Source organism: Drosophila serrata, unplaced genomic scaffold (genome assembly GCF_035046125.1).
Source record: "Drosophila serrata isolate PLE 108 unplaced genomic scaffold, ASM3504612v1 contig_275, whole genome shotgun sequence".
Taxonomy (NCBI): domain Eukaryota; kingdom Metazoa; phylum Arthropoda; class Insecta; order Diptera; family Drosophilidae; genus Drosophila; species Drosophila serrata.
In genome coordinates this window covers 2142473-2159370 of record NW_028257173.1, presented here as the reverse complement: position 1 = coordinate 2159370, position 16898 = coordinate 2142473, and the positions used below count along the sequence as shown (strand labels likewise).

General features: G+C 32.1%; 1 long non-coding RNA gene across 1 annotated transcript in view; it reads right to left on the bottom strand.

Moving 5' to 3' along the window:
• Positions 1-4515: 4515 nt before the first annotated feature.
• The window catches only part of LOC147643397 (uncharacterized), a 44730-nt gene continuing 32347 nt past the window's right edge, over positions 4516-16898 (bottom strand). Inside the window, exons 2-3 of the long non-coding RNA XR_015272194.1 lie at positions 5823-5941; positions 4516-5760 (exon numbers count right to left, since the gene is read on the bottom strand). This is a non-coding gene — a long non-coding RNA (uncharacterized LOC147643397). The remainder of the gene's footprint in view (positions 5761-5822; positions 5942-16898) is intronic.

Here is a 16898-nt window from a genome sequence, read left to right as displayed (position 1 = left end):
CCTCGTGCTGTCTCGCTTCTTTTCACGTCCACCGCCTTCTGTAGCGTTCGCCTTCTTCTTCACACATACGATCAGACTGCTACTTAGCCTGCGACGACCCTGTTTCGCCTCGTGCTGTCTCGCTTCTTTTCACGTCCACCGCCTTCTTCTTCTTCACACAGCTACCTACTACTTCGCAATGCCTCCAATTGGAATCCAATTTCTGAAGACTTGCAAAACCATGTGCCTTTGCTATGGCCAATAAGGTTCTGCTGATGTTCTACTGCTCCTGCTCCGCACCTTATCCCGCTTCGCCTCTGCTTGTCGAACTCCTGATCTTCTCTAGCTTGATCTGCTGCTTGATCCTCGTGTTCCAGCTCTCTTCCTCCAACTCTGTGTTCCAATCTTGACATGCACGTTCTTGTCTGCGTGTTCCTCGAACGCCACCAAGTGTCTTGCCTTTCCTCGCCTTGCTTCTGTTTTCTCCAGCCAATCCGCTGCTTCTTGAATCTTTGCTCTTTACCAGCCTGATTCGATGCAATCTACATTTAGACGCTGCCACTCGGTTTCGTCGTCGTCACTCGCTGCTTCCGTCTCACTCGCCCATGTGTGTGTCTGCTTTCCGCCTTTCGAAGAATTTCCTTACGCTTTGTGATGAAATTCTTTGCGCGTCCCTTGCTGTCTCTGTCACTCGTTGACCAATTTGCGTGGCTTTTCCGAACTCTTAACCAGTTCCAAAATGTTCTAAATTTGTCATCCACCTCACTGCACAATGTTTCTTGTTAATTATATTTTATTAAGGTTCAAGTTGTCAAATGCTGGGCAATATCCTCGGTCGAGCCCCTAAAATTGCAGTGTCCTCTTTTAGAAAGTTGTAACACCGGCTTTGATTTAATGATATTGTTTAATACATTTAACTGGTAACTTGTAACTTAATTCAATCTTAATTTAACACAACGTGGTTATCTTAATTTAGAACGTCCAAGCAAAACGAGATTCTGGCGGCGAATGCCTTTGCGAGGAGATGCCAGACTTATCTGCAATCGATTACTCCCTTTCAGTATATTCTATCGAAGGGAATCAGAGACTTAGTATGTGAGTCCGCTTCTGGTAACTTTAGCCACCCTACCAACACTACCGGATCCCACATATCTTCTTCATAATATTAAAAAAATAATAATCGATTTGTTTAAAATTTGTGAACAAGATCTATAAATCTTGATGCATTTATATCTGTCTCGAATGTAGGATATCCTTTATTTCCTGTTGAATATTTTCAAATATATTCCCACAGAGAAAATAGTCGCTGCAGAGGTATTGAAAAAGTCGTCAAGAAATTGCACTTGTTTTAAATATTTAACTCACACACACACACACTCAAACATTCGGTTAGTGCAGCATGTGGCAGGCCAAGTCAGTACTTAATATTTCACAAGCTTTTTACTTTCAACATAATTACAGTTGCGGTGTCTGGCGGCACGCGTTTCAAGCACTTTGAAAAACTATTTGCACATGGAATGGGAATGGGTTTGGGGGAGGGTATTTTCCTACCCCAAGGACGAGGGACACAAGTCGTGGCAGGAGAGACAGACACACACACACACATGCTGGGCACATACATAATTTAGTGTGGCACTTGGACAACATTAATGTGTGTGTGTAGCCTAGCGCTGAGTGCTGTTTCTTCGGCGGCTCTGCTCCTGTTGGAAAAGGAGTATCCTAAACGGATACACCTCAAATACATACACACACTGGCATTAGAATCCACGTGTAGCCGTGCAAGGACACACCAGTACAGACACAAAAGTGCACCTGGTGTGCCTGCTTCTATATAAACATTAGCTGACATGCACTGAACATTATTCAATTCATTTTTATTTAGTTAAAGAAGTGATTATTTACTTAGTTTAGATTAGAGAGTTCAGCATTTAAAAATTCCAAATAATTTAATATGCAGCTGCATAAGTTTAACTTTTAAATTAGGTAAATTTACAAACCATATCCTTAATGACTATCAAACAATTCATTTATATTTCTCAAAAATGTTTCATTAAATAATCTTCTGTACCAATTTTTTTTTTTTATTTAAATTTATTTATAACACCAACCTTTAGGTATTATCAAAATTATTTTGCCAGTGCCTAATATATTTATCCTTGTAATACATATATAATTTTGCGCAGTTTTTTGCCGTTTCTCTCGTATTTTATTGGTGGTACATCCTCAGCCAACGCAGGCTGCACTTTAATGTCTCCGCTTCCCCTTATTTCTCTTTTTTCTCTGTTTTTTAGTCCGCTCTCTTTTTTGTGGTCCTTGTTTTTATAATATTGTGTTTACCTTTGCTACTTTATGTTTAAGTGCAGCTGCACAAAAAATATTCCTCGAAAGAAAAAGGACATCAGAGAGCTGCAGCGAAGAGGAACGCAACCTTAACAAGCAAACAAGTGCTGACAAGCGGCGGATGGTTATTCCTTGCCAACTGTGGAAAAAGGATGTAGATGTGGATGCGGCTGTTAAGGTTGTTTGGGAGCCTTGTTTTGTTTAATACTTTCTGTTTTTTTGTTGCGGCAACTGCACAAATATTATTCATTGAGAAAGCTTAAATGCTCGCAATGTCCTTTTTTTGCAGCCGATGATTGCTCTCTCTGGGGTTGGATTTTAGCACTGTCCTCGTCGGTTAGACTTTGAAGGTGGAAATGATGGAAATGATGGAAACTATTCCATAAATTATAGTTACATTGAAATCAATGTACAATTTGTATGATTTTAGTTACCTTATTCATCTAAAGCCTACCATAAGTAGTTTTTTTTATGATATACCGAATAGGTTTTATTTCATAAAATCATGATTCAATTTCTTGGTAACAAATTAAACAATTGTTTATGGGTTACCATTTAATTTAAACACATTTTACTATCTACAATTTCCCGTAGTGAAAACATGCCAACTTAAAAACTTCTTTCGCAACAAATTGTCATTAAAAATTTAAACATAAATAAACAATGCATGGCTGTGAGTGAGCTGGAAGGACCTCCTCTATCTTGACTCTTGGTTTTTTTCCCCCTCCCCATCCAACAGCTTTTGTGATGGTAAATCTTTACAGCTAACAATTAAGTCGCATAACGAACGTTTTTGGGGGGTAGTTATGGATGGGACTGGGAAGAGAGGAGAGACAGAGAGAACTTTTTATTACCACACACTTGCGGGCTTTTTGGGCGAACTTTTCTGCTGCTTCCGATAAGCAGTTCCGGAAAACTTTGCGCCATATAAAATCCCACACCGCTTACAGCGTGGAAAAACAGTGACTACTGCAACTACAACTGTTCCGGCAGTGAGGCAAAGTAACTATCCCGAAATGAAAGACAAGCCGAAACCGAAAACTGAAAACCAAAAACCGAAGCCAAACTACAGCGGCAATTAATTCTCAGCCCCTTGCCCCAAAGTTCTTTCCCAAAAACGCAAAACAAAAAAAAAAGAACAGGAAACCAATGAAACGTGCCGGTTGTGGAGTGTTATCATTATGGAGCATCTTGTACCATTTAAATAATTACGAACTAACTAACCGAGAACCCACAGGAAAAAAACAAGTAAACGCATTGCGTGCCAAACGAGCGGACATTGAATGGGGGTTCCTTCAAGGTTTCACTTCTAGTGAAAATTACCAAAAATAAAATTGTTTTTATTACGTCCCCCTCTATGGTATTTGCTTATAAATAGTTTGCTCAATTACTGTTTTAGCTGTGTTTGTAGTTCCTTTGACATTGATAAGGCAGCGACCAAATTGGCCTCAGATAGCACGGGTTAAATAAGCCCGAGGGCGTGTGCCTGCTAATTAGTAAAGAGGAACGAGCCGCAGATTGTTAATAAACCTATTCCTATCAGAAAAACCATAAAATGAGATTAGAATATAAATATAATATAGTGTTATTGTAAAAAAAATTGTATAATAAGAGTGAGAATTATCAGCAATTAAATTAAATTAATTGAAGATGCTTAACATAATTAAAATACATATTAAATGAAAGTACAAGGTAATTACTTACGTGAAACATATGTACCTCCAAAATGATCAATAATTCCCCCCCTGTAAATTGTGTTAAATTATTTAAAGATGTTTCAAAGAATATCCCTCGTAGACTTTAACTTTTCCAGCTGCCATTTGAGCTCTTGGATCAACTGTCCAGTTTAATAAAGCTCTGTGCGATATTTTAATACCAAATTGACAGTGTCAGACAAAAGTGTTCCACTCACTGTTGGCCCCGAAACCTCGATTCTTTGTTGTTGCCTCTCCGCTGATGCATTTTTCACTGCACACTTTTCGTTTTTTGTTTTAATTTTCCGTGTTTAATTTTTTGCTCTTCTCTTTTTACGTTGTCAAACAAACGATGCTCTGTTTGGCGGAGGCCAATTTATCACACAGCTTTCCCCAATAGATTTAAATTGTCACATCGTTTGTCATGCGAACAGCAACAACATTGTTGTGGAGCAGAGCAGATGATACTGAGAGCGCGGTTAGCCAATTTTTATGACAAGTATTAATATGATGCAGGCATGCATATATTTATTAATTATTTTTCACAAAACCAGCAGAATAGTATTCATAAAAAGGTGAGTTCATTGGGTAGAAATATAATTAGGCGGTTCCATCGATGTTCAACTAATTATAAACATTATAATGCTAATAACTGTGGCAACAATTTGTCAATAATCCACTTGAAAGGGCAAAAATATAACTGATTAACTAAGTATTTTCTTGTTGTAGAGAAATTAGAAATATTTTCCAATTATTTTTTAATATAACCAGTATAATAAATTCGTAAATAAGAGCATTTTTAAGCATACCCTTTGCTAGGGAAAATCGCATTGAAAAGCGTGACAAACACAATTAACGAGCAGAGCACAACCAGTGATTATTCACTTCTTTTCCCTCACCCGTCAAGTCTAATCAAACAAATTCAATTGGCATTAATGCGACAGCTAAATAATAAAATAATTTATGCGGCTCACCGAAGTGCAAACGAAAACGCAGCCAATGGCAAATGCTTGGAGAAAAGTGGAAGTGGAAATGTGGAGGGATTGGTGGGATTGGAAAAGTAGACCGGAGTGAGAGCATTTGGAAAATCCTCCGGCAAACAATTGAAAACTAAAACGTAGCGAGTGTCTCTAAGCTATCCCAGCTGGGATTTCTATATCTATCTCCGGCTGTCTGTCTGTCTCTGTGTGTGTGTGCTGAAAATGTGCTAGAAATTAAAAGATAAAATACCAATTAGTGGCTCTCCTAGGCAGCTTTGGGTTCGAATGGAGTGGAGCGGAGTGGAAGTGTTTGCTAATTGAAAAACAAACTACATTTGCAACAAATTAAGCCACAGACACGTACCACTGCTGTAGCAACAGATCCTGTCGACGAATGCTAGATGTATCTAAATCCAATGCGAACATAACAGAAATATTCGCAAATTATGAAATATTCAAATGCAGTTCCGTTCTGGGCAAACACAAATAAATATGAGTGCTGCTGGCTGCTGGCTGCTGTATGGCAAACAAGCCAAGCAATTGCAATCAGCCGAGCTGAGTGTTGAGCAAGCATAGTGTTTGACACTGTTTGGGCTGCACATCCCCGTATTTTCCAAGCCCAGCCTCGTGTGTGCAAGCGGAAACGGAAGTTGCATTTGTGCCTCTGATGATGCGTATGTGGAGCATCTCGTTGGATGCATTTTGCCTCCTCTGCCGGTTTTGTTGGTTTCCAGCTGCCTCGTAACACATTTAACCCGTTCTTGCCACTGCCAAGGAATATTCCTTACCATTATTCTCTTTTTTCAATTTAATTTCAATTTTTACTCACATTTGTATGAATACGCACGCAGTTCCGACATATTTCTCATATTTGCTCAATAGAATGGGGAGTCAACTTGAACGAAGTTGCAATGCCCTCGCCGTTATGGAATCAAATACAGCTCAACACTAGCAAAGAATATGGAAAATTGAAGAAATCATTAATTTGTTTTGTATTTTAAAAATTTTGTATCATAAACAAAAAAATATTTCTTTTAAGCTAAGAAGAGATGTAGTAAAGAGTTACCCCACAATAAAACTTATTACCAGTGTGTAAAAAGTATTTGATCATAACTAAGCCAAAAATGCATTAATTTCAATTCGGAAACATTTCTTATGCGAGTTTTTATAAGGGCAATAAAACTGCATACTCGATTTACGCACAAATTAGTCCTCCGCAGTTCTACAAGCTTCTGATTACAACTATAATTTCCTTCGTTGAGTCAATATTTATCTATATTTTATATGACAATTTGGTCAATAAACCAAAATTTAAAAAATTCATAGAAAATCCAAAAATGCATTAATTTCAATTCGGAAACATTTCTTATGCGAGTTTTTATAAGGGCAATAAAACTGCATACTCGATTTACGCACAAATTAGTCCTCCGCAGTTCTACAAGCTTCTGATTACAACTATAATTCCCTTCGTTGAGTCAATATTTATCTATATTTTATATGACAATTTTGTCAATAAACCAAAATTTAAAAAATTCATAGAAAATCCAAAAATGCATTAATTTCAATTCGGAAACATTTCCTATGCTAGTTTTTATAAGGGCAATAAAACTGCATACTCGATTTACGCACAAATTAGTCCTCCGCAGTTCTACAAGCTTCTGATTACAACTATAATTCCCTTCGTTGAGTCAATATTTATCTATATTTTATATGACAATTTTGTCAATAAAGCAAATTTAAAAAAACTCATAACTAAGCCAAAAATGCATTAATTTCAATTCGGAAGCATTTTCTATGCTAGTTTTTAGTAGGGCAATAAATCTGCATACTCAATTAAAAATGCAAATTTTTGTCGATTTTTGACAATTTTAATGATGTAACCCCTTATCTTTTTTTGCAAAAATCGAAAAAATCTTCAAAAATTGTTTTTCAACCGTACCTTGTTAGATCGATTCAGCTGTTGATGCTGATCAAGAATATATATGATTTATAGGGTCGGAAATGACTCCTTCACAGTTTTACAAGCTTCTGACTAAACTTAGAATACCATTATTTGAGTCAATATTTATCTATATTTTATATGACCATTTGGTCAATCAACCAAAATTTAAAAAATTCATAGAAAATCCAAAAATGCATTAATTTCAATTCGGAAACATTTCTTATGCGAGTTTTTATAAGGGCAATAAAATTGCATACTCGATTTACGCCCAAATTAGTCCTCCGCAGTTCTACAAGCTTCTGATTACAACTATAATTTCCTTCGTTGAGTCAATATTTATCTATATTTTATATGACAATTTTGTCAATAAAGCAAAATTTAAAAAATTCATAGAAAATCCAAAAATGCATTAATTTCAATTCGGAAACATTTCTTATGCGAGTTTTTATAAGGGCAATAAAATTGCATACTCGATTTACGCACAAATTAGTCCTCCGCAGTTCTACAAGCTTCTGATTACAACTATAATTCCCTTCTTTGAATCAATATTTATCTATATTTCATATGACAATTTTGTCAATAAACCAAAATTTAAAAAATTCATAGAAAATCCAAAAATGCATTAATTTCAATTCGGAAACATTTCTTATGCTAGTTTTTATAAGGGCAATAAAACTGCATACTCGATTTACGCACAAATTAGTCCTCCGCAGTTCTACAAGCTTCTGATTACAACTATAATTCCCTTCGTTGAGTCAATATTTATCTATATTTTATATGACAATTTTGTCAATAAAGCAAATTTAAAAAAACTCATAACTAAGCCAAAAATGCATTAATTTCAATTCGGAAGCATTTTCTATGCTAGTTTTTAGTAGGGCAATAAATCTGCATACTCAATTAAAAATGCAAATTTTTGTCGATTTTTGACAATTTTAATGATGTAACCCCTTATCTTTTTTTGCAAAAATCGAAAAAATCTTCAAAAATTGTTTTTCAACCGTACCTTGTTAGATCGATTCAGCTGTTGATGCTGATCAAGAATATATATGATTTATTGGGTCGGAAATGACTCCTTCACAGTTTTACAAGCTTCTGACTAAACTTAGAATACCATTATTTGAGTCAATATTTATCTATATTTTATATGACAATTTGGTCAATCAACCAAAATTTAAAAAATTCATAGAAAATCCAAAAATGCATTAATTTCAATTCGGAAACATTTCTTATGCGAGTTTTTATAAGGGCAATAAAACTGCATACTCGATTTACGCACAAATTAGTCCTCCGCAGTTCTACAAGCTTCTGATTACAACTATAATTCCCTTCGTTGAGTCAATATTTATCTATATTTTATATGACAATTTTGTCAATAAAGCAAATTTTAAAAAACTCATAACTAAGCCAAAAATGCATTAATTTCAATTCGGAAGCATTTTCTATGCTAGTTTTTAGTAGGGCAATAAATCTGCATACTCAATTAAAAATGCAAATTTTTGTCGATTTTTGACAATTTTAATGATGTAACCCCTTATCTTTTTTTGCAAAAATCGAAAAAATCTTCAAAAATTGTTTTTCAACCGTACCTTGTTAGATCGATTGAGCTGTTGATGCTGATCAAGAATATATATGATTTATTGGGTCGGAAATGACTCCTTCACAGTTTTACAAGCTTCTGACTAAACTTAGAATACCATTATTTGAGTCAATATTTATCTATATTTTATATGACCATTTGGTCAATCAACCAAAATTTAAAAAATTCATAGAAAATCCAAAAATGCATTAATTTCAATTCGGAAACATTTCTTATGCGAGTTTTTATAAGGGCAATAAAATTGCATACTCGATTTACGCCCAAATTAGTCCTCCGCAGTTCTACAAGCTTCTGATTACAACTATAATTTCCTTCGTTGAGTCAATATTTATCTATATTTTATATGACAATTTGGTCAATAAACCAAAATTTAAAAAATTCATAGAAAATCCAAAAATGCATTAATTTCAATTCAGAAACATTTCTTATGCGAGTTTTTATAAGGGCAATAAAACTGCATACTCGATTTACGCACAAATTAGTCCTCCGCAGTTCTACAAGCTTCTGATTACAACTATAATTCCCTTCTTTGAATCAATATTTATCTATATTTTATATGACAATTTTGTCAATAAACCAAAATTTAAAAAATTCATAGAAAATCCAAAAATGCATTAATTTCAATTCGGAAACATTTTCTATGCTAGTTTTTATAAGGGCAATAAAACTGCATACTCGATTTACGCACAAATTAGTCCTCCGCAGTTCTACAAGCTTCTGATTACAACTATAATTCCCTTCGTTGAGTCAATATTTATCTATATTTTATATGACAATTTTGTCAATAAAGCAAATTTAAAAAAACTCATAACTAAGCCAAAAATGCATTAATTTCAATTCGGAAGCATTTTCTATGCTAGTTTTTAGTAGGGCAATAAATCTGCATACTCAATTAAAAATGCAAATTTTTGTCGATTTTTGACAATTTTAATGATGTAACCCCTTATCTTTTTTTGCAAAAATCGAAAAAATCTTCAAAAATTGTTTTTCAACCGTACCTTGTTAGATCGATTGAGCTGTTGATGCTGATCAAGAATATATATGATTTATTGGGTCGGAAATGACTCCTTCACAGTTTTACAAGCTTCTGACTAAACTTAGAATACCATTATTTGAGTCAATATTTATCTATATTTTATATGACCATTTGGTCAATCAACCAAAATTTAAAAAATTCATAGAAAATCCAAAAATGCATTAATTTCAATTCGGAAACATTTCTTATGCGAGTTTTTATAAGGGCAATAAAACTGCATACTCGATTTACGCACAAATTAGTCCTCCGCAGTTCTACAAGCTTCTGATTACAACTATAATTTCCTTCGTTGAGTCAATATTTATCTATATTTTATATGACAATTTTGTCAATAAAGCAAAATTTAAAAAATTCATAGAAAATCCAAAAATGCATTAATTTTAATTCGGAAACATTTCTTATGCTAGTTTTTATAAGGGCAATAAAACTGCATACTCGATTTACGCACAAATTAGTCCTCCGCAGTTCTACAAGCTTCTGATTACAACTATAATTCCCTTCGTTGAGTCAATATTTATCTATATTTTATATGACAATTTTGTCAATAAAGCAAATTTAAAAAAACTCATAACTAAGCCAAAAATGCATTAATTTCAATTCGGAAGCATTTTCTATGCTAGTTTTTAGTAGGGCAATAAATCTGCATACTCAATTAAAAATGCAAATTTTTGTCGATTTTTGACAATTTTAATGATGTAACCCCTTATCTTTTTTTGCAAAAATCGAAAAAATCTTCAAAAATTGTTTTTCAACCGTACCTTGTTAGATCGATTGAGCTGTTGATGCTGATCAAGAATATATATGATTTATTGGGTCGGAAATGACTCCTTCACAGTTTTACAAGCTTCTGACTAAACTTAGAATACCATTATTTGAGTCAATATTTATCTATATTTTATATGACAATTTGGTCAATCAACCAAAATTTAAAAAATTCATAGAAAATCCAAAAATGCATTAATTTCAATTCGGAAACATTTCTTATGCGAGTTTTTATAAGGGCAATAAAACTGCATACTCGATTTACGCACAAATTAGTCCTCCGCAGTTCTACAAGCTTCTGATTACAACTATAATTCCCTTCTTTGAATCAATATTTATCTATATTTCATATGACAATTTTGTCAATAAACCAAAATTTAAAAAATTCATAGAAAATCCAAAAATGCATTAATTTCAATTCGGAAGCATTTTCTATGCTAGTTTTTAGTAGGGCAATAAAACTGCATACTCGATTTACGCACAAATTAGTCCTCCGCAGTTCTACAAGCTTCTGATTACAACTATAATTCCCTTCGTTGAGTCAATATTTATCTATATTTTATATGACAATTTTGTCAATAAAGCAAATTTAAAAAAACTCATAACTAAGCCAAAAATGCATTAATTTCAATTCGGAAGCATTTTCTATGCTAGTTTTTAGTAGGGCAATAAATCTGCATACTCAATTAAAAATGCAAATTTTTGTCGATTTTTGACAATTTTAATGATGTAACCCCTTATCTTTTTTTGCAAAAATCGAAAAAATCTTCAAAAATTGTTTTTCAACCGTACCTTGTTAGATCGATTCAGCTGTTGATGCTGATCAAGAATATATATGATTTATAGGGTCGGAAATGACTCCTTCACAGTTTTACAAGCTGCTGACTAAACTTAGAATACCATTATTTGAGTCAATATTTATCTATATTTTATATGACAATTTGGTCAATCAACCAAAATTTAAAAAATTCATAGAAAATCCAAAAATGCATTAATTTCAATTCGGAAACATTTCTTATGCGAGTTTTTATAAGGGCAACAAAATTGCATACTCGATTTACGCACAAAATTTAGTCCTCCGCAGTTCTACAAGCTTCTGATTACAACTATAATTCCCTTCTTTGAATCAATATTTATCTATATTTTATATGACAATTTTGTCAATAAACCAAAATTTAAAAAATTCATAGAAAATCCAAAAATGCATTAATTTCAATTCGGAAACATTTCTTATGCTAGTTTTTATAAGGGCAATAAAACTGCATACTCGATTTACGCACAAATTAGTCCTCCGCAGTTCTACAAGCTTCTGATTACAACTATAATTCCCTTCGTTGAGTCAATATTTATCTATTTTTTATATGACAATTTTGTCAATAAAGCAAATTTTAATAAACTCATAACTAAGCCAAAAATGCATTAATTTCAATTCGGAAACATTTCTTATGAGAGTTTTTATAAGGGCAATAAAACTGCATACTCGATTTACGCACAAATTAGTCCTCCGCAGTTCTACAAGCTTCTGATTACAACTATAATTCCCTTCTTTGAATCAATATTTATCTATATTTTATATGACAATTTTGTCAATAAACCAAAATTTAAAAAATTCATAGAAAATCCAAAAATGCATTAATTTCAATTCGGAAACATTTCTTATGAGAGTTTTTATAAGGGCAATAAAACTGCATACTCGATTTATGCACAAATTAGTCCTCCGCAGTTCTACAAGCTTCTGATTACAACTATAATTCCCTTCTTTGAATCAATATTTATCTATATTTTATATGACAATTTGGTCAATAAACCAAAATTTAAAAAATTCATAGAAAATCCAAAAATGCATTAATTTCAATTCGGAAACATTTTCTATGCGAGTTTTTATAAGGGCAATAAAACTGCATACTCGATTTACGCACAAATTAGTCCTCCGCAGTTCTACAAGCTTCTGATTACAACTATAATTCCCTTCGTTGAGTCAATATTTATCTATATTTTATATGACAATTTTGTCAATAAAGCAAATTTAAAAAAACTCATAACTAAGCCAAAAATGCATTAATTTCAATTCGGAAGCATTTTCTATGCTAGTTTTTAGTAGGGCAATAAATCTGCATACTCAATTAAAAATGCAAATTTTTGTCGATTTTTGACAATTTTAATGATGTAACCCCTTATCTTTTTTTGCAAAAATCGAAAAAATCTTCAAAAATTGTTTTTCAACCGTACCTTGTTAGATCGATTCAGCTGTTGATGCTGATCAAGAATATATATGATTTATTGGGTCGGAAATGACTCCTTCACAGTTTTACAAGCTTCTGACTAAACTTAGAATACTATTATTTGAGTCAATATTTATCTATATTTTATATGACAATTTGGTCAATCAACCAAAATTTAAAAAATTCATAGAAAATCCAAAAATGCATTTATTTCAATTCGGAAACATTTTTTATGTGAGTTTTTATAAGGGCAATAAAACTGCATACTCGATTTACGCACAAATTAGTCCTCCGCAGTTCTACAAGCTTCTGATTACAACTATAATTCCCTTCTTTGAATCAATATTTATCTATATTTTATATGACAATTTGGTCAATAAACCAAAATTTAAAAAATTCATAGAAAATCCAAAAATGCATTAATTTCAATTCGGAAACATTTCTTATGCGAGTTTTTATAAGGGCAATAAAACTGCATACTCGATTTACGCACAAATTAGTCCTCCGCAGTTCTACAAGCTTCTGATTACAACTATAATTCCCTTCGTTGAGTCAATATTTATCTATATTTTATATGACAATTTTGTCAATAAAGCAAATTTTAAAAAACTCATAACTAAGCCAAAAATGCATTAATTTCAATTCGGAAGCATTTTCTATGCTAGTTTTTAGTAGGGCAATAAATCTAAATCAATAAAATTGTTTTTCAACCGTACCTTGTAAGATCGATTCAGCTGTTGATGCTGATCAAGAATATATATGATTTATAGGGTCGGAAATGACTCCTTCACAGTTTTACAAGCTGCTGACTAAACTTAGAATACCATTATTTGAATCAATATTTATCTATATTTTATATGACAATTTGGTCAATAAAGCAAAATTTAAAAAATTCATAGAAAATCCAAAAATGCATTAATTTCAATTCGGAAACATTTCTTATGCTAGTTTTTATAAGGGCAATAAAACTGCATACTCGATTTACGCACAAATTAGTCCTCCGCAGTTCTACAAGCTTCTGATTACAACTATAATTCCCTTCGTTGAGTCAATATTTATCTATATTTTATATGACAATTTTGTCAATAAAGCAAATTTTAAAAAACTCATAACTAAGCCAAAAATGCATTAATTTCAATTCGGAAGCATTTTCTATGCTAGTTTTTAGTAGGGCAATAAATCTGCATACTCAATTAAAAATGCAAATTTTTGTCGATTTTTGACAATTTTAATGATGTAACCCCTTATCTTTTTTTGCAAAAATCGAAAAAATCTTCAAAAATTGTTTTTCAACCGTACCTTGTAAGATCGATTCAGCTGTTGATGCTGATCAAGAATATATATGATTTATAGGGTCGGAAATGACTCCTTCACAGTTTTACAAGCTGCTGACTAAACTTAGAATACCATTATTTGAGTCAATATTTATCTATATTTTATATGACAATTTGGTCAATAAACCAAAATTTAAAAAATTCATAGAAAATCCAAAAATGCATTAATTTCAATTCGGAAACATTTCTTATGCGAGTTTTTATAAGGGCAATAAAACTGCATACTCGATTTACGCACAAATTAGTCCTCCGCAGTTCTACAAGCTTCTGATTACAACTATAATTCCCTTCGTTGAATCAATATTTATCTATATTTTATATGACAATTTTGTCAATAAACCAAAATTTAAAAAATTCATAGAAAATCCAAAAATGCATTAATTTCAATTCGGAAACATTTCTTATGCGAGTTTTTATAAGGGCAATAAAACTGCATACTCGATTTACGCACAAATTAGTCCTCCGCAGTTCTACAAGCTTCTGATTACAACTATAATTCCCTTCGTTGAGTCAATATTTATCTATATTTTATATGACAATTTTGTCAATAAAGCAAATTTTAAAAAACTCATAACTAAGCCAAAAATGCATTAATTTCAATTCGGAAGCATTTTCTATGCTAGTTTTTAGTAGGGCAATAAATCTGCATACTCAATTAAAAATGCAAATTTTTGTCGATTTTTGACAATTTTAATGATGTAACCCCTTATCTTTTTTTGCAAAAATCGAAAAAATCTTCAAAAATTGTTTTTCAACCGTACCATGTTAGATCGATTCAGCCGTTGATGCTGATCAAGAATATATATGATTTATAGGGTCGGAAATGACTCCTTCACAGTTTTACAAGCTTCTGACTAAACTTAGAATACCATTATTTGAGTCAATATTTATCTATATTTTATATGACAATTTGGTCAATCAACCAAAATTTAAAAAATTCATAGAAAATCCAAAAATGCATTAATTTCAATTCGGAAACATTTCTTATGCGAGTTTTTATAAGGGCAATAAAACTGCATACTCGATTTACGCACAAATTAGTCCTCCGCAGTTCTACAAGCTTCTGATTACAACTATAATTCCCTTCGTTGAGTCAATATTTATCTATATCTTATATGACAATTTTGTCAATAAAGCAAAATTTAAAAAATTCATAGAAAATCCAAAAATGCATTAATTTCAATTCGGAAACATTTCTTATGCGAGTTTTTATAAGGGCAATAAAACTGCATACTCGATTTACGCACAAATTAGTCCTCCGCAGTTCTACAAGCTTCTGATTACAACTATAATTCCCTTCGTTGAGTCAATATTTATCTATATTTTATATGACAATTTTGTCAATAAAGCAAATTTAAAAAAACTCATAAAAAAGCCAAAAATGCATTAATTTCAATTCGGAAGCATTTTCTATGCTAGTTTTTAGTAGGGCAATAAAACTGCATACTCAATTAAAAATGCAAATTTTTGTCGATTTTTGACAATTTTAATGATGTAACCCCTTATCTTTTTTTGCAAAAATCGAAAAAATCTTCAAAAATTGTTTTTCAACCGTACCATGTTAGATCGATTCAGCTGTTGATGCTGATCAAGAATATATATGATTTATAGGGTCGGAAATGACTCCTTCACAGTTTTACAAGCTGCTGACTAAACTTAGAATACCATTATTTGAGTCAATATTTATCTATATTTCATATGACAATTTTGTCAATAAAGCAAAATTTAAAAAATTCATAGAAAATCCAAAAATGCATTAATTTCAATTCGGAAACATTTCTTATGCGAGTTTTTATAAGGGCAATAAAATTGCATACTCGATTTACGCCCAAATTAGTCCTCCGCAGTTCTACAAGCTTCTGATTACAACTATAATTCCCTTCGTTGAGTCAATATTTATCTATATTTTATATGACAATTTTGTCAATAAACCAAAATTTAAAAAATTCATAGAAAATCCAAAAATGCATTAATTTCAATTCGGAAACATTTCTTATGCTAGTTTTTATAAGGGCAATAAAACTGCATACTCGATTTACGCACAAATTAGTCCTCCGCAGTTCTACAAGCTTCTGATTACAACTATAATTCCCTTCGTTGAGTCAATATTTATCTATATTTTATATGACAATTTTGTCAATAAAGCAAATTTTAAAAAACTCATAACTAAGCCAAAAATGCATTAATTTCAATTCGGAAGCATTTTCTTATGCTAGTTTTTAGTAGGGCAATAAAACTTGTTTTTCAACCGTACCATGTTAGATCGATTCAGCTGTTGATGCTGATCAAGAATATATATGATTTATTGGGTCGAAATGACTCCTTCACAGTTTTACAAGCTTCTGACTAAACTTAGAATACCATTATTTGAATCAATATTTATCTATATTTTATATGACAATTTGGTCAATAAACCAAAATTTAAAAAATTCATAGAAAATCCAAAAATGCATTAATTTCAATTCGGAAACATTTCTTATGCGAGTTTTTATAAGGGCAATAAAACTGCATACTCGATTTACGCACAAATTAGTCCTCCGCAGTTCTACAAGCTTCTGATTACAACTATAATTCCCTTCTTTGAATCAATATTTATCTATATTTAATATGACAATTTTGTCAATAAACCAAAATTTAAAAAATTCATAGAAAATCCAAAAATGCATTAATTTCAATTCGGAAACATTTCTTATGAGAGTTTTTATAAGGGCAATAAAACTGCATACTCGATTTACGCACAAATTAGTCCTCCGCAGTTCTACAAGCTTCTGATTACAACTATAATTCCCTTCTTTGAATCAATATTTATCTATATTTTATATGACAATTTTGTCAATAAACCAAAATTTAATAAAATTCATAGACTAATCCAAAAATGCATTAATTTCAATTCGGAAACATTTCTTATGACTGAGTTTTTATAAGGGCAATAAAACTGCATACTCGATTTACGCATCAAATTAGTCCTCCGCAGTTCTACAAGCTTCTGATTACAACTTATAATTCCCT